This window comes from Oratosquilla oratoria, chromosome 6 (assembly GCF_046742065.1).
Source record: "Oratosquilla oratoria isolate Oo_2021 chromosome 6, ASM4674206v1, whole genome shotgun sequence".
Classification (NCBI taxonomy): domain Eukaryota; kingdom Metazoa; phylum Arthropoda; class Malacostraca; order Stomatopoda; family Squillidae; genus Oratosquilla; species Oratosquilla oratoria.
The window spans coordinates 74,674,329-74,693,205 of NC_134782.1; the positions used below are offsets into that span (position 1 = coordinate 74,674,329).

At 40.0% G+C, this 18,877-nt stretch overlaps 1 protein-coding gene across 1 annotated transcript in view; it reads right to left on the reverse strand.

Annotated features, from left to right (window-relative positions):
• The window catches only part of Utx (Utx histone demethylase), a gene marked incomplete in the record, with an annotated part of 415,870 nt that overhangs the window by 383,028 nt on the left and 13,965 nt on the right, over nucleotides 1-18,877 (reverse strand).

Genomic DNA, 18,877 nt, shown 5'->3' on the forward strand with positions numbered 1-18,877 from the left:
ATTTGAGATGTCAATAAATACGGAACAGGGGGAGGAGGTCGAAGAGCAAAAGAAGAAGAAGAAGAAGAATGAAAGGGAGGAGGAGGAAGAAGAAGAAAAGGAAGGAGAAGGAGGAGGAAGAAGAAGAAGAAAAGGAAGAAGGAGAAGGAAGGAGGAAAAACAGGAAGAATGAGAAAAAGGAAATGGGATGAAGAGGACGAGAAGCAACACAAGAAGAAGAAGAAGAAAAGAAAGAAGAACAAGGAGATGAAGATGAAATGAAAAAAATGAAGAAGGAACAGGAAGATGAAGATGAAATGAAAAAAATGAAGAAGGAACAGGAAGATGAGGAAAAGAAGAAGAAATGAAGATGAAGGAAGGGGCAAATACAAGAAGAAGGAGGAGAAAAGGGAAGAAGGATGAGGAGGATGAGGAGAAGAGAGTCTGAAGAAAAAGAAAAAGAAGAAGAATATGGTGTGGACTACGAAGACGACAACGATGATGAGGAGGAGGATAAGGAGAAACAGAAGATGAAGAAAAAGACGGGAAAGAAAAGAAGAGGAAGAGAAAGAAGAAGCCTTTTCTTTCCTGCATGTGGAGTCCTAAGTTTCAAAGCAATTGCCGCCCTTGTTCCCTCCCTTCCTCCCGAAGGAGCGAAGCCATCATCCGTGATCACACAAATCCTCAAGAACGAACGCACTTCGTCCCTACAAGGTTCACGAGCTCGAGGGGGAGGAGGGGGAGGTGGAGAAGTAGGAAGAAGTTGGCAAAAAGGAAGAAAATGAAGAAAATGAGAAGGAACAAAAGAAACATGGGGAACAGGACGAGGAATTAGAAGGTGGGTGAAAGGGACGTAAAGGAAGAAAATGAAGAGGAAAATTAAATGGGGGAGGATGAGGATGGGGAATTAGGAGGTAGGTGGAAATGAGGAAGAAAATGAAAAGGGGGAAGAGGAGGAGGAAGACGAGGGCGTGCGAACTGCAGGAGAGTGAGGTGCATGAACGGAGGACGCGCTCCCAGGTACGTAAACCCCCGACACGCACACACGTGTACACAAATTGGACCCATACATGAACACTTGAGGTTCAGTATGAACAATTGGAGAGTAAGAGACAGGACCTCGCATTGTTCCATCCTTGCATACTACAATTAGGTAAATACTCGTAAATTAGCACACACACACACACACACACTTCCGTATTACAACACACCGTGACCCATGGAGTCTCCAGGGAGGGTGACAGTGTTACCACGTTCCAAGTGGCTCTCCATAATTCACAGGAAACTCTTCGACACGACCGATGCAAAAGTCATATCGACTTGTAACACGAGACCGTTCAACTCTGTACATTTAAATCTTACGGGCTTACTGTGAGAAGCTGCATTCACATCTTTTATCGGACCCTTTCCAAAATGAACGAGTAAACAAACAAATAAAAATAAATAAAACAAAAATAGATAACGTGACACCCTCGTCGCCTTAACGCCTTTGACTTCGCGATGCACTTGATAGATTTCATAGAGAGAGAGAGAGAGAGAGAGAGAGAGAGAGAGAGAGAGAGAGAGAGAGAGAGAGAGAGAGAGAGAGAGAGAGAGAGAGAGAGAACGAGAAACATCATCACCCAATGTTCCTAGCTCCTCCCGAGGTCGCCCATCGACTGACTAAAACCGCCTGACGTCGCGGATTGATCCATCACAGGGCAACATCCACACCCCAAGCCGCCGCCGCCGCCAGAGCTCCTGCCGGGTAAAGCGACAACTTCCTGACACGGCGCGGGGGTGAACGCTCGCCAATTCCCGCGCGGATGGGAGTCTTGGTCGACTCCCAGTCTCCCCATTAAACGACTACACCACTTCACTCCACTCCCCGCGTCCGAGGCAGTGTCCGATCACAGCAGCAGTCATTACTTCTTTACGATGGAGGCGACACGGTCGATACTGTCATTACAAACACAGGAACAGTCATTCTGTTGAGCCACAACAGTCTACTATTAATCCTTGTATCGCCAAGGCGGCGGGTCGACTTATACACGAGTTCCATTATACTTGATGCCGTTAGGAGACTTTATTAAGCCGAGCTATAAAGAGGATCAGTTGCTCTGAAACCCTTTCAGCTGAATAAAATAAACTGGCGACATGACCATAAGCTTTGCGGTGTGTCCATTGCCCTGATGGGACGTAACGATCCCGGAGAGAGAGGGAGGAAGGGAGGGAGGGAGGGGTCAGCTTCATCCTTCTGCCATGTGAGGACGACACAGAAATGAAATAAAAAGAGCCTGGCGGTTGTGAGCACGAAGGAAAAGTGTCACAAGGCACGGAAGTGGCTAAGTTTCTTGAAAATGGAGGTGATGCCCAGCGGCATACAGGAGGCACAGTGCCACCCGACACGTAAGGGAACGAGTGCCCCCCCCCCCGTGCCCAGATTGGTTTGGAATCAGCTGATTGGCTCCCTGACAGACAGCCCGACGCCTCCGCGTGGCACCAAGTGCTAAAGGGGGGCAAATGGTTGGCACTCCGACGATGACCACAATTAGGTTTGAACAATGGGACGGGGCAGTGGACCAAAACTGTGAGCTACAATGAGAGATTGTGAGAGAGAATGAAATGGTTATTATGGACTCAATTTTACCAGCACTACTATCCCACTGGACAATTTAGCGCAGATATAAAACGGTAATAACACACAAACACATAATATACAAATATATACATACACATACTATATATGCGTGTATAACACACACACACACACACACACATACGAGGCCTCAAGCAGCAGCAAGACTGAGGAGGGAGGGGAGGGAGGGGAGGCAGGAAGTAGCTCGACGGGCCCCCAGCACTAATACAAAGAAGTCGGCAGCAGCAGTCGGGGTAAACAAACTCAGACACGAGTCTCGAGCACGAACGGTATGAGAAACATTGGCATGGCCGAGCTAACACCCAGCCAAGGTTCAGGTAAAGGAGGAGGAGGAAGAGGAAGAGTAAGATGAAGGGAAAGAGAAAACGTAATAAATGGTGAATCAAAGATAAACGAAGGAAAAGAGGAATGAATGATGAAGATAATGAGAAGAAAACTATATAAAACCTGTACGAGGAGCAAAACGAATCAGTGATGGAAGCGAAGGAGGAGGAGGAGGAGGAATAGAAGGCCCTGTGTCCACTCGAGGACGAGTACCCAAGGTCGAACCAACAAAGGCACGCGCACACACACACACACAGAAAGAGAAAGAGAAAGAGAGAGAGAGAGAGGGCGCTGAGAAAGGAGGAGGGGATGATACGCAAGGGGGGGGGCAGTTGGTTAATGCAGGCCTAGAGGACACTGAAGCTCCTTACCTCCGCCTCTACTGTATTACTCCAATATTCGGAGACGCCTTTCCAAAAAAAAAAAAAAAAAAAAAAAAAAAAAAAAAAAAAAAAAAAAAAAAAAAAAAAAAAAAAAAAAAAAAAACGTTACAAAAACATGCTTCTGGTATTCGGAACATTTCCCCAAATTTCGCGACCCGTCGTTCCCAATGCTGGAGAGAACCATCTATCCACCGGCGAAGTGTGAGCGAGGAGGGAAGCGTCTCGGAAGTGCAGACAGGAGGAGGAGGAAGAGGAGGAGGAGGAGGAGAGGAGCCAGGCAGCCGAGGTGTATGTCCTTCCTACGTCCCAATGAAGAGGGTCATGTATCTCTGGAGCAAGGACGGAGTGTTGGTACACCACTTACATCAGGTCCCAACCTGGTCCGACCCCCTGGCATTTTCTAGGGGGCTACATCATTGACACTGCTGAGTGTTGCCTTCTTGTTATAAGCATCACATCATCTGGTTAACAATTGGAACTCCTACGTATTTGTGAACTGAGTAAACAATAGAATACATCTGTTTTACAACAACTTATAAGACGGATGGGACCGTCAGGGAGTGGGGAAGAGAGAAAGAGAGAGATAGAGAGAGGCTGCTATGCACGATTACTATGACGCCAGGCACAAGAGACATGACCTTGACTACGGGAGGTCACTACAACACTGCCGGCATGTGTACGTCCCCAGACAGGAAGAAGAAGAGTATAGAAGAGAAAGAAAAGAAAAGAAAAGAAAAAATCCACCCTAGGTCGGAACATAGAGCAGCGGTGTGGTCTTTGTACAAAGCTCAAGAGACTACAAAGAGCAGCAACCTTTGGTGGGAGTCCTGGGGACTTCGCTCAACTCTGGCAAGTGAACATAAATCTACTCCGTCCAATTGAACACGATGGAAATAGTCTATGCAAATAATGAACAGCCTGGTTTCTTGACACCCTACATCACTTAGACACAATCTCGTTTGTGCGAATCTCGCCTAAATTGACAATCCAACCGATGACGTCATTTCTACATACCTAAATTCCCGCATGATAAAACAAACACGCTATAGTAGGCGTGGGCAGAGCACTGGGAGCCTTTAAAGCTGTTGCTGTTGTGTACCCCATGAAAGTAGATTTACAAAAGTAAGATTCACCCACACGAACCCTGGCAAGAGGCCCTCTAACCCACATATATTGTGTTTACACGCACATGTCCTGCAACTGATGTAGTCTACAATCATGAGCAAACCCACAGACACCGGCATATGGGTGTAGGTGCATGACAGCCAAGGCTGTGGGCGTGGACGAAGGATACATAGGGCCGTGGGGTGGGCGTATGGCGGTGAATGGGCGTGCACATACCTAAGCACATACAGGGCGGATGTAGAGAGTGAACAGTGTGAGTACTATGTATGGCAAGAGGGAGACGTGTCCTCACGAGATTAGTATTGAAATGCTGGATGGGCAACAAGGAGGCGGGGCGAGGAGAGGAGAGGAGAGGAGAAGAGAGGAGAGGAGGGGGAGGGACGCATCGCGGTGGCGAAGGGAGGGAGGGAGGGAGTGGGGGGTGAATGACCCGGCCACCCCTCTCGACGTCCACAGCAGCCACAGCGCCTCCTCCTTCTGCAGGTCCTAACCTGCCTCACAGCCTTCCATAGAGCACTTCCATTCAGTTTTCCTCCCTCTGGTGTCCAAAAACCGAAATTGGGTTTGGGATTATTTCATGACGTACCTCGCCAGCGCCTCCGCCAGGAGGGAAGATATGGAGCTTCACCGCTCCTGCCGGCTAGCTAACGTGTTAATGATTTACATCGAATGATATCGCCTAATGTATGTATGTATGTATGTGTATATATATATATATATATATATATATATGTATATATATATATATATTATATATATATATACATATCTCGGAAGAGCCTACACGAAAACCATATACCCAATTACCTTCAAACCTCTTCACATACGTACAATAGTTAATAAATTAATTAATAAATGTTGTAAATAACGAAGTAGCCCATAATAATATTACTACACAAACATGATCAATGAGTGTAGTTCCTATCCTGCAGACACAAACACACACACGCGTAATGTGCTTGACATGCAATTAGGCATGTTGGACACGACCATCGCTGGAGGAAAGACCAGGAAGGTGATGATACCACACTAAACTACTCAGTACCGAGAAAAACTTATTCTCTTCTAGCTGTCGTCATACGATTTTATTCAATTAACCTGGAGGCGAGATTTACCTCGATTAATACTTCCCTTAACGTTCTTCTTATTATTATTATCATCATTCTGGCGAACGCCGATCTTTACTGCCGAAAAAGGTGAATGGCACGGGAGGCAAAGACGGAAGATGGAGCGAGCAAAACAAAGGTACAGTTGCATAAATTACATAATTACGAAAAAAATCGAAATAAAGCTGAGGTCAAGTGGAATGGGAAGATGACGATAATGACTTGTACATAAATAATTTGTCATGTAATCCAAATAAATTATGACAAAACTGCATCATAAATAGCATACACAAAACACACCAACATTTATAAACAATAAATCAAAAGTGCATAACAAGACGGTGCATAACCGCGAATGAACTTGCAGTACACTAATAGGTAAGACCACACACACACACGTTGCGCAGTTGGTAGAGTTCCTGGTTGCCACTACGGAGGTATGGGGTTCGAATCCCGCCCTGGGCTGAAATAATTTTAGTATCGCTGCGCTGCGGGTTGTTACTCAAACTCTCGTGGGCGGACAGTTGGGTGTGTGTGTACGTGTAAGGTCACATCATTACCCATAGATCGGTCATATACGAGCTCTGAACTTTCTTCCGGGAGGGAAATAGCTGTCGATCACGAGTCCAACACGTGATCCAAAGAGCATGGTGAATCACACACACACACTACGGCGACCGGGTTCGAATCCCGCCCAGGGCTGAAATAATTTCAGTATCGCTGCGCTGCGAGTCGTTACTCCAACTCTCGTGGGCGGGGAGTTGTGCGTATGTGTGTATAAGGTCACAGCATTACCCATAGATCGGTCATATATGAGCTCTGAACTCTCTTCCGGGAGGGAAATAGCTGTCGATCAGAGTCCAACACGTGATCCAAGAACAAGGTGAATCTCACACACACACGAAGGTTCAGACTACCAACACGTAAAAACTGGAGCTCCCGAGAAACACATTAAATGTGGAATGTCTCAACAGTGCTACTATAGCAGGATACCTAGGTTGTGTTAAAAGGGAAGGGGAATGCTCGTGGATGACCGAGATAGTTTCATTACAGTGCAAACAATGATTGAAGAAAAATGGAAGATAATGAAATCAGGCCAGAGAAGTCCCCTGGTGGCAAAGCAACGAAGCGAAACGTAAACACGAACCCAGAGCCATCTACCGGCACTATAGCAAAACAAAATATAAAAATGAGCTTTAGATCTCCATTAGGTACGAGAAAATACTGTTTTGTAAAATTATAGACATAGGGGGGGAGATGATATTTATGAAGGAATCATGGAAGCAAGAGACTAACGATCTAAAGAAAGCGAATCATTAAATAAGGAAATGGGTGACAAAGAAAGCAAATGCTGAAATAAGGAGGTAAGTACATTATAAAGAGAACTGGCCAAGTTAAAATGTGAAAATGAGGAGTTGAAAAATAATTATACCACAAATAGTGTGACCATAAAGAGGTAAACAAATACAGGCAATGACCGAGAATACTGGAAGAAATATGGGACAGGGTGATTTACAACAGCTCAAGAAAGAATGGAAGACAAAGAAAATAATAAGATAATTTTTTGAGAAGTTGTTCAACAAATGCAGGAGAATGTCAAAGATGCAGTCATTCAGTTAATTAAAGAAAAAGAAAATCTGGCAAGAGATACAGTGGACAAAAAGAAGTGTATAGAAGTATATATGGTCTAAAGGAAAAACATAACCATAATTGGTCCCTGAGAGATAAAGAGATAGAAATGGCAAGAAAAGTTCTAAAAGTAGTACAAGAAGAGCAAGAAATAGAAAAGGAAATAGAGGAAGTGCACAGAATGGGAAAATATGCAGAAGTCGACCTCTAAAGATAAAATTAAGGTCACAACTGCAAGAAATATCAGCACAATCAGGAAAGTTAGCAAGAGGTGAACACTATAAAAGTATATGGATAAAAAAGAGACATGAATGATGGGGAAGGGAAAGAGAAAAGACATTAAGAAATGAAACTAAAAAAAAAAAGAGAGAAAAGGACAGAGATCAAGAGAACAAAGTTCTATTGGAGAGTATTTGACATAAGACTGAAAAAATGGCATATTCACGAAAAATGAAAGGAACAGAGAATGAGATGGAGAGAGTAGAAAATTAAAATTGCTTATACTAATATAGATGGATTAATCTCAGGATTAACTGAACTAAATGATTACCTGTAAGAAGAAAAACTAAACATAATGGGAATTGCAGAGACAAAATTAAGGGGTCCACTATTACCGGTGTTGAACATGGATTATATAATCACTGGGTTAGAAATAGAGAGGAGAAACAGGGTGGAGTCATGTTCTTGGCTAAGAAAAACTTAAATGTGATGAAAGTTACAAATGGAGAGAACAGGGTGATCTCAATAAGAGCTGATGATACTGACATGAAAAGTAGAAACTTTGTGGTGATTTACGTGCCCCCAAAACGGGGTCTTGGAGATTATTCTAAAATGTTATAAGATACAAGGCTTTCATTTGATGAGATGCTGGAGGATGGAGGAAATCAAGGTACTTATGGGAGAGTTTAACTGCAAAGAAATCTGTTGGGAAGAGATGACAATGAAAGGTGGAGGATCTATGGGGGAAATGTATTACTTAACATGACTATATAACATACAATGACAAAATGGGTAAAAGAATACACTAGATTTAGAAATAATGAAGAACCATCGAGACTAGATTTATTATTTACATCAGACATGAAAATGTGGATAAAATTGAATACAAGACACCAATTGGGATGAGTGACCACATATTACTTGAGTTTAAACTAAAGGAGGAAATATATATAGAGAGAAATGAAAAATACAGAAAAAAAGACTGATGTATAGTGAAACGGACTTTGAGAAACTTAGGAAGTTTTTTTTAAGTGAGTTGGGAAAAATTCTACAATGAAGAAACATGAGTGGAAGAAAAATGGATGATTCTGATAGAAAGGGAATATGGAATACACAGAAGATATAGAAATAGCTGAAGTCATAAGCAAACACTTCAAGTTGGTTATTACTAGAGAAAATGTATAACATCAGGATGAAGGGTAAGAAGTGAATCCCCATGTGGGAAATAATAGTAACATGAAAAGAAACAATGGACCAAATAATGAACCTTGATGTCAGGAAACTACATGGCCCAGATGGAATCACAAACTGGATACTAAAAGAATGTAAAGAACTAATAGACAAAATATATAATAAGTTGCTCACTCAAAGAAGGAAAAATTCCAGAAGACTGGAAAAATGCCAATATTGTACCAATATAAGAAGGAAACCAGGAAGACCCAACAAATTACAGGTTGGTTTCCCTTACAAGCATGGTAGCCAAAATTTGTGAAGTTACAAAAAGTAGATGGATAAAACATCTCGAGTAGAACAATATACTAAATCAGAGACAATTCAGATTTAGACAGGGAAGATCATGTGCCACAAAATTGATCTGTTTTTATTCAAGACTATTTGATATAATACAGGAAAAGACGGATGGGCTGAATCAGTTTTCCTTGACCTACAAAAAGCTTTTGACACAAAGTAAAAAAAAAAAATAAAAAAAAAAAAAAAAAAAAAAATATATATATATATATATATATATATATATATATATATATATTATATATATATATATATTTAAGAAAACTGGAAGGAAAACATAGGCGGGATACAAGGTGAGCTACTGAAATGAATGGAGGACTTCTTGCATGGAAGAAAAATGTGTGTAGTGCTCAGAGATAAGGTTTCTACTTGAGAAGAGGTGATTAGTGGAGTTCCACAATGATCAGTATTGGCTCTAATAATGTTTGCTATTTATGTGAATGACATGGATGACGGTGTGGAATGTTACACGAGCTTGTTTGCAAATGACAATAAACTGCCGAAGAAAATGAGTACTGAAATGGACTGTGACTCCCTGCAAGGTTTGGGAATGGATTCAGAAATGGGAGGTGGACTTCAACGTTAAGAAATGTAGCATTATAGAATTTGGAAAAAGTAAAAAAAGGATATCAGGACAATACAAAATTGGTGCAAAGGAAGTAAAGAAAGTGGGATCTGAAAAAGACCTGGGAGTAATCATCACAAAGAGACCTGAAAAAGAACAGATTTCCCCACAGAGTGATGGATGTATAGAACAAACTAGATGAAACAGTAGTGTGTGCCAAAAACCATACACAAATTAAGAGCAAATTAGACATGGTGAGATACAGAGATGGAACATCACAAGCATAGCTCCCCTTCCCATAAGATATGACTAAGTAAATACACACGCACACACACAACTTTTTTATGGAATAGCTTACCGTAGATGATATAACCCAAGCCCAAACAATAGATGAGTTCAAATCTAAATATAATTGGAAATCAAAGACATATATATATAGATTTTTTTAAGTTGGAACTGTACATGAATTAGAGTCTAGGTTAAGTTAAAAAATAGAGAATAAGAGACAGGACCCAACGAGTATTGCTCTTTTCCTGTATACTACAATTAGGTAAACACACACACACAAGAAAAATAAAATATGGAAACCAGTATCTTGATGGTATATATGGCTGGAGCCAAGAGCAATAGATGATTGTCAGTTTCAGTTTCAAAAAATGACAAAGTATAGGAAATGGGTACATACATACATATACCAAAGGCTTTTTCCCCTTTATAAGGGAAGTAGCCAAAAAAGACATACTCCACTCCCCTCCACTGTCTTCCCTTCCTCTTATCTTGGCACCTCCTGGATGATGGGTCATCCCTGCATCTTACCCACTGCCCTGGGTCAGAAGCAGTGTCACAAGACACACAGGCATGATAGTGGGTAACCAAAAAAAAATCTACATTGGCCGGGGGTCAAGGGATGTTGCTATCAATGGGATTCGGCAAAAATAAAATGTACCCCAATCATCACCTTGCTATATGTACACGTGTGCACCACACCACGAATCACTTGCGGGCCAGCACAAAATAAACCACTTACATACAGGTACAGCCTACATACGAATTGCCCAAAACCAAAACCAAAACCATCAACTAAAAATTATTCGACTACAACAACAAAATTTTTTTTAACAGGATCGTTTATTACAATTGGGAATTGACAAAAAATCGAGATCGTCAGGAAAATAAAAAAAAATCAGAATTCCAATTTAAATTGGAAGAATATCATGCCTGGACATATCACATCCACAGCAAGGCCACTTGGAAATGGGTAAAAACTAAAAAAAAAAAAAAAAAAAGACACCAAAGAATTGGTCAATGGGAAGTCAAACAACTACTAAAGTAAATGAGGAGAGGATATTAGAGTGTGGATTGTGGATAACATATCCAACAAACATATCCGTAAAACTGAGGGCAAGATATAAATACTGATAAACATAAGGGTCTTGTTACATCATCAGCAAAAACCCACCCCAGATTGCAATATGCAGTATTCCTTGCACAAAGTGGAAAATATTAATAGTATCAAGAGACTACAAAGCAGCAACCAAATTAACTGTCCAGCCTTCCAGATACACCATATGAGGAAATCTGAAGGGAATGAAAACCTAATATTCCATTTAAACTATGAATGAATTAAAAGCTAGGTACAGTATGTTAAATAGAGAATAAAAGACAGGATCCTATGAGTACACCTCCTTATGTATGTATTATAATTATGTAAATACACACATGGGAATCTGAAGCTAAGTTTGACTAGAAACAGACACAGGACCCCATGAATATAGCTCTCGTCCAGTATATTGCAATCAAGTAAATAAACAAACACATTTGGGAAAGTAAAAACTGAAAAGGATTGCAAATCACTGTAGGAAGACCTGAATAAGGTATGGAAGTGGAGTCAAAAATGGGAAGTGGACTTCAATATTAACAAGTGCATAATAGAGTTTGGAAAAAACAAAGATAGAATATCAGGACAATATAAAATTGGAACCAAGGAGGTAAAGAAGGAGAGATCTGAAAAAGATTCGGGTGTAATTATCTCAAACGACTTGTCCTATGATAAACAGATAAACAAAATTGTCAGAGAATTCTACAACTTGCTAAGATCAATAAAAGTGGCATATACATATTTGGACAAAGAAATGAAAACTGATAAGGCCTAGACTAGAATATACAGCAACACTGTGGTCACCCAGTACCAAAAAGACTATAAAGAAAATAGAAAGAATCCAGAGAGCAGCAACAAAAATGGCACCCGCACTTGCAAACTTGTCATATGAGGAGAGATTGGCTAAACTGGAGTTACTGACTCTGGAGCAAAGAAGAAAGAGAGGTGACCTACTGACCATCTACAGAATCATGAAGGGCACAGAAATACTCGATAGAGAGGACTTGTTAAACTGGGACAAGAGAAGCACAGGAGGACATGGAAAGAAAATAAAAACAGCTACAGAAGTGATCTGAAGAAAAACAGTTTTCCACATAGAGTGGTGGACACTTGGAACAAACTGGACAATGAAATAGTGTGCAAAAACCATTCATGAGTTTAAGAGCAAACCATGAGTGTAGCTCCCCTTCCCGCAAAATACAACTAGGTAAATACCTCATCCTACAATACCCTACACCATTCACTTTATCCAGCCAAAAATACAAAACATCTGAGAAACAGGCTACAGTTTCCTGGAAGCTTTGGGTCTCCTACAAGAGGCCAAGGGAAGTGAATTGATTAAGAGACTGGACCCTACAAGCAGAGCAGTTGTCCTGTATGCTACAATTAGGTAAATACAAATTTTTTAATAACTTCAAATATATATAAAAAAAAAAAAAAAAAAAAAAAAAAAAAAATAATAATAATAATAATAATAATAATAATAATATAATAATAATAATAATAATAATAAAAAATAAATAAAATAGAATAAAATAAAATCTAGCAGAGGCAGAGAGAGGACCCTATAAAAGTAGCTCTTTTTCTGTAAATTACTTTTAGGTAAATACAATTACGTAAAACACACATACACACTTGGTATGACAACTGGAGATTAAGAAACAGACACACTTATCCTAACCCCAGTCTTAATCACAACCACACAAAATTTGTGAGAAAGTTATCAAAGTAGATGGACTAAACATCTGGAGGAGAACAATATACTAAATCCAAGACAATTCAGATTTAGACAGGGAAGCATGTGCCACAAATTATATGTTTCTATTCAAGGTTGATAGATATAATGCAAGAAAGGGATGGATGGGCAGACTATGCTTTCCTGGACTTACAAAAGGCATTTGATAAAGTATCATAAAAAAAATTATTAAGAAAACTTGAAACAACAGGAGGTATACACAGAAAACTATTGATATGGATGGAAGATTTCTTGCATGGGAGAAAAATGAGAGTGGTGCTTTACTTGGGAAGAAATAATAAGTGGAGTCCCACAGGGTTCAGTACTGGCTCCCATAATGTTTGCTATATATGTAAATGACATAGATGGTGTAGAATGTTACATGAACTTCTTTGCAGACGATGCAAAACTACTAAAGAAAGTACAGAAAAAGATTGTGAATTGCTACAGAGAGATCTGGACAAAGTCTGGGAATGGAGTGAGAAGTGGGAAGTAGACTTCAACATTAAGAAATATAGTATTATGGAATTTGGAAAAGTAAAAAAAGAATATCAGGACAATATAAAATCAGTGCAGAATTTGGAAAAGTAAAAAAAGAATATCAGGACAATATAAAATCAGTGCAAAGGAAGTAAAGAAAGCTGGTTCCAAAAAGGACCTAGCAGTAATCATCATTAAAGACATGTCCCCAGACAAGCAGATAAAAAAAAAAAAGTCAGAGTAACCTACAATTTATTAAGATCAATAAAGGTGGCTTTTAATTATTTGGACAAGGTAATGGTAGAGAAAATACTAGTCACACTGATAAGACCAAAATTGAAGTACGCAGTGACACTATGGCCACCCAGTACAAAAAAGAGCAACTACAAAGATGGCCCCAACACTTTCAAAACTGATATACGAGCAAAAATTGTCTAAACTGGAACTACCAACCCTAGAACAAAGAAGAGAAAGAGGCAATCTGTTGGCCATTTCCAGAATCATGAAAGGCATGGAAGTCCTTGACAGAGAAGACTTATTTAATAGGAATAGAAGAAAAACAAGGGGGACATGAAAAACTCAAAAAAGGAGTTATAGAAGAGATCTGGAGGGAGAGAGAGAGAGAGAAAAAGCTTTCCACACACAGTGGTGGATGTCTGGAACAAATTGGATGGAACAATAGTGTGTGCCAATGCCATACATGAATTTAAGAACAAACTAGATATTGCGAGATACTACTAGGTAAACACACACACACACACACCTAAACTTTTTTATAGATATATAAATGACAAATTAAAGGATAAACACGAAATAGTAAAATTGCGTGAAGGAGATAAAGAATATATACAGTGGCCGCGAAAAGTTTGGGCGCAAAATTATAGGCGCCCAAACTTTCAGCTAAACTCAAAACATGCGAAAAATACAAATTTCCGCCCAAACTTTTCCCTATTTTTCAATGCTAGCGTTTGTACCCGTATTTAGCCGAGACAATACGCACTACTTGGCAACTCTGTTTAGGCGCACTCGATGTCACATGGAGTCAGTTTCTAAACATCTCTCACGGGGAGTAGTCTCTTTTTTTGCGGTGGTCTCTGTTTTTGTGCCTTGATATCTCCGTAATGGGAAGTGGTAAAGAGCTGGAAAGAGACACAGTTGTTACAATCATAACCCTCTATAAGGAGGGTTATAAGTGTAAAGATATTGCTACTCGTGTGGGAATTGGAGTGCGTCAAGTGCAAAAGTGGACCAAGAAATTTCGAGACGGAGGAAGTGACATCATTCCTACTCCAAAGCATCGCTCTGGTCGGCCAAGGAAGATATCAAATCGTACTTCTACGGTTATTAGGAGGCAGTTAGATAAAGATCCAACGCTCACAGCTCGAAAACTGAAAGAAAATAACCCTGCACTGCTGCATGATGTGTCTGTAAGATGTATTTCTGATCATTTAGCCAAAGATTTACAATACCGTAGTTGCTGTGCTAAAGTTCTTCCCCTCCTAAGTGCAAAAAACATACGTGATCGCATAGCATTTTGCAAGAAATATAAGGACTGGTCCTTAGAAGACTGGGAACGAGTATTGTGGAGTGATGAGTCAACGTTTGTGGTGTCGTCGGGCTGCAGGTCGAAGCGTGTGAGGCGCCCCAGGGGGTCTGACCCTAATGACCCTCGCTATACAGCTAAAGTGGTGAAACATGCTGCAAGTGTTATGGTGTGGGGATGCTTTGCATTTGGTGGAGTTGGCAATTTAGTGTTTCTTGCACAAAATGAGTGTAAATCAGCACACTTATTTCAAATTATTGTGTGATAACCTGCCTGAAAGTTTTGAAAAGTGCAATGCTAGTTGGTTTATGCAGGACGGAGCTCCTGCTCACACAGCTCGGTCTGTTACCCAATGGTTAGAAGACTGTGGTGTTGATTACTTCAAAAAATGGCCTGGAAATTCTCCAGACCTAAATCCCATTGAGCACGTATGGCATGTAATTAAAAAACAGCTTCAAGATCGTGACGTCTTCACTGTAGCTAAGCTAAAAACAGAAATACAGGATATTTGGGATAATATTATTCCTCAACACGTACAAAACCTGGCAAGATGCATCCCGGCATGTTTGGAGAAGGTCATAAAGCTTAAAGGAAAATCGCTTGGTAAATAAGGTATGTAATAAGCCATTTATAGGTCTTTAAATGATTATTTAAATGTCACAAGTGTTTACATTTGTGTCTCGTTAATTACGCGCCCACTGTAGACGACACAGAAATGGCAGAAGTTATGATCAGACATTTCAGGTCTGTTTTTTACAATTGAGAGCTCACAAATTTGGGATGATAGACAAGAAAGATCCCCCAAAATGAAAGAAATAAAGGAAACACAGAAAGAAATAAGAGACCAAATAATAAACCTAGATGTTAAGAAATCGCATGGACCGGATGGAATTGCAAATTGGATAGTGAAAGAGTGTATAAATGAACTGACAGACAAATTATACAAGATAATAGACTTTTCACTCAAAGAAGGAAAGGTACCGCAAGACTGGAAAGATGCAAACATAGTAACAATATATAAAGGAGGAAACAAAGAAGATCCAACAAAATTCAGACCAGTATCCCTGACAAGCACAGTGGCAAAAATATGCAAAAAAGTTATCAAAACACATGGAAAAAACACTTGGAAGAAGATAAAATAGTAAACCCCAAACAATTTGGCTTTAGGAGTGGAAGATCATGCACCACAAACTTAATATGCTTTTACTCGAAATTAATTGAGATAATACAAGAAAGATGGCTGGGCGGATTGTGCCTTCTTGGACTTGCAGAAGGCATTTGATAAAGTACCACATAAAAAATTAATAAGAAAAATTTAAATAATAGGAGGAATACAAGGTAAACTACTGGAATGGTTGAAGGATTTCTTAAATGGGAGAAAAATGAGTGTGGTACTGAGAGACAAAAATTTGAACTGGGAAGATGTGAAGAGTGGCGTCCCGCTAGATTGTATTGGCTCCTTTAATGTTTGCTATATATAAATGATATGGATGAGGGAGTGAATTGTTACATAAACTTCTTTGCTGACGATGCCAAATTACTCAAGAAAGTATGCACAGAAGATTGCATATCGCTACAAGAAGATCTGGACAAAATATGGGAACGGAGTCAGAGATGTGAAATGAACTTCAACATTAAGAAATGTAGCATAATGGGATTTAGAAAAAGTAAAAATAGAATATCGGGTCAATATAAAATTGGAAACAAGGAAGTCAAAAAAGTCGATTCAGAAAGGGACCTGGGAGTGATAATCTCAAGTGACTTGACACCTGATAAACATGTCAATAAATTACTTGGAGAGACTTTTATCTTATTAAGATCAATGAAAGTGGCCTTTGACTACATGGATGAAGAAATGGTAAAGAAAATGGTGGTTACACTAATAAGACCTAAACTAGAGTATGCTGCAACACTATGGACACCTAGCACAAAAAAGAACATAAGAAAATTAGAAACAATCCAAAGAGCAGCGACAAAAATGGCACCTACACTACCAAATTTGATATATGAACAAAGATTGGAGAAATTACATCTGTCAAAACTGGAATTATGAAAGGGTAGGTAGGTAGGTAGGTAGGTAGCCAAAAAGAAAAAGGGATAGAAACCACTCCCATCCACTCCATCCCCTACATACTCCACAAAATGAATTCCAATATAAAGAAATATATAATACCAGAAATGGACCTAAGCAAAAACTGCTGAAAAGTTATAAATTGCCCAAGAACCTAAGATTGGCATTTCAGTACATGGGTGAGGACATTAAAAAGTTGAAAGCCTGACTCATCCCAGATTGGAATATGCAGCAATGGTGCAGTCACCACACCAAAACATGTAAGGTGAAATACCAAAGGTGACAACCAAAATTATTTCAGAACTGGCTGACAAGATACAAGTAGAGTAAAAAATTGGGACTTCCTACTTTGCAAGAATGAAGAGAGGTAATATGATATCTAGGTCAGAAAAAGGAACTGAAAAAATAGACACGAGCTGTTGGTATGAGATAAAAAGAACAAGTCTTCATGGCAAGAAATTAAGACAGATCACTTTAAATATAAGAAGCACAGCATTCCACATAAGATGCATAAATTTGTAGAGTAAGTTCAGGCCATCAATACTAATCTAAGGCAAAATTTGATAAGTGAAGACAAAGATAAGTCTTTTTCTTTGTGGGAACCTGCAGAGAGCTGCTCATGGGTGGCATGATTTGCAGAGGAATTAAGGGTCGAGGACAGGATCTAGACTAGGAATGGGGTTAGGAGGATTAATGGTGGGATAAGAACTTGGGTCATGACCAGGGTCTGGATTGAGGAGAGGGAGGTTGTGATGGGTGATCCTGTTTCTAAAAGTATCAAGAGTGGGACCATTAACCACTTCAGTATGATTCAAATTATCGCAGGCAGCATTGGCTGCCATATGTAATTTGCATCATACTACTCACATTATAAAATATAAAGTCACTGCTATATTACTTGTTCTCTTTTACTCTGAGTAATAATAAACACAGAAAATGTGATCAAACCAGTTCACGGAATCCTGGTGTAATTCATGTACAACTACAAAAAATATACATACATACATACATATACCAAGGCTTTTTCCCCCTTACAAGGGAGGTAGCCAAAAAGGAATAGGCATAAAATCATTCCCACCCATTCCATCCCTGAATACACTCCACACCCCTCCACCCTCCCTCTCATCTTAGCACATCCTGGATGATGGGTCATCCCTGCACCTTGTCCACTGCCCTGGGTCAGAAGCAGTGTCGCAAGACACAGCAAGGCCGCTTCATTAAATCGGCGACCCCCCCTCTCTGTCCCCCCATGTATAAAGGAGATGGGGAGAAATCCCTTCGGGCTGTGTCAAAATTTGCTCACACATACTACCTCACCCCCCAATCCCCCCGCCCATTCCACTTCATGCATCCCAACAAAAAATATACCGTATATATAATCAAGATGCCAACGCTGGCATCCTCGTGTACCCACTCGCGCCTCATGACGCCTACATAGGTGTCATCACACTGAAGTGTTTAACTTCAAGGAATGGGAGATGATTCCACTTTTGGATGCTACAGGGGAAAAATGAGTACTTAAATATGTTGGTGCTTGTTTGGTATTTTAGGTTGTGACTGCCTCTAGTTATTCCTGTATTTGTTGGGTGTAATTTTGTACATAATTTGTTGTCAGTGTTTTTGTCTTCTTGTTTCAAGTAGTTCAAGTTTAATGTCTTGTTTTAACCTAGTGACTGATGTAGTGTCTGTAATTGCATCTGATCCACTGAACCCCATATACTGTACTACAATCAGGTAAACATACACATACGTGCAATTACTTTAACTTGAAGCAAACAGAGCTCATGGGATTTACTGGCTGCTGCCGGCACCTTTCTGAAAGTAGTACAACCACTCCTTGTTTAATGACCTACTCGGTTAACGACAACGCGGAGTAACGACGGGCTTTATGACAGACCAATATTCGTTTAACGTAAATCTCCCGAAGTTACGACGTCGTGTATGATAAGTTGGCTGAGGCAAATTTGTATGATGTTATAAATGAACTTGTACGGTGGATATTAGCTGTGAGGTAGTGTTCTGAAGCTTAGGTCTACATATACCATCCTGCAAGCTGCAAAAACTATCTGGTGTACAGTATATACCGGTATTGGTAAATTTTTAGTTCCGACCATGGGCACAATATAGCAATAGAAAATTAATTATTAATTTTGTAAATTATAATGTATCAACGTA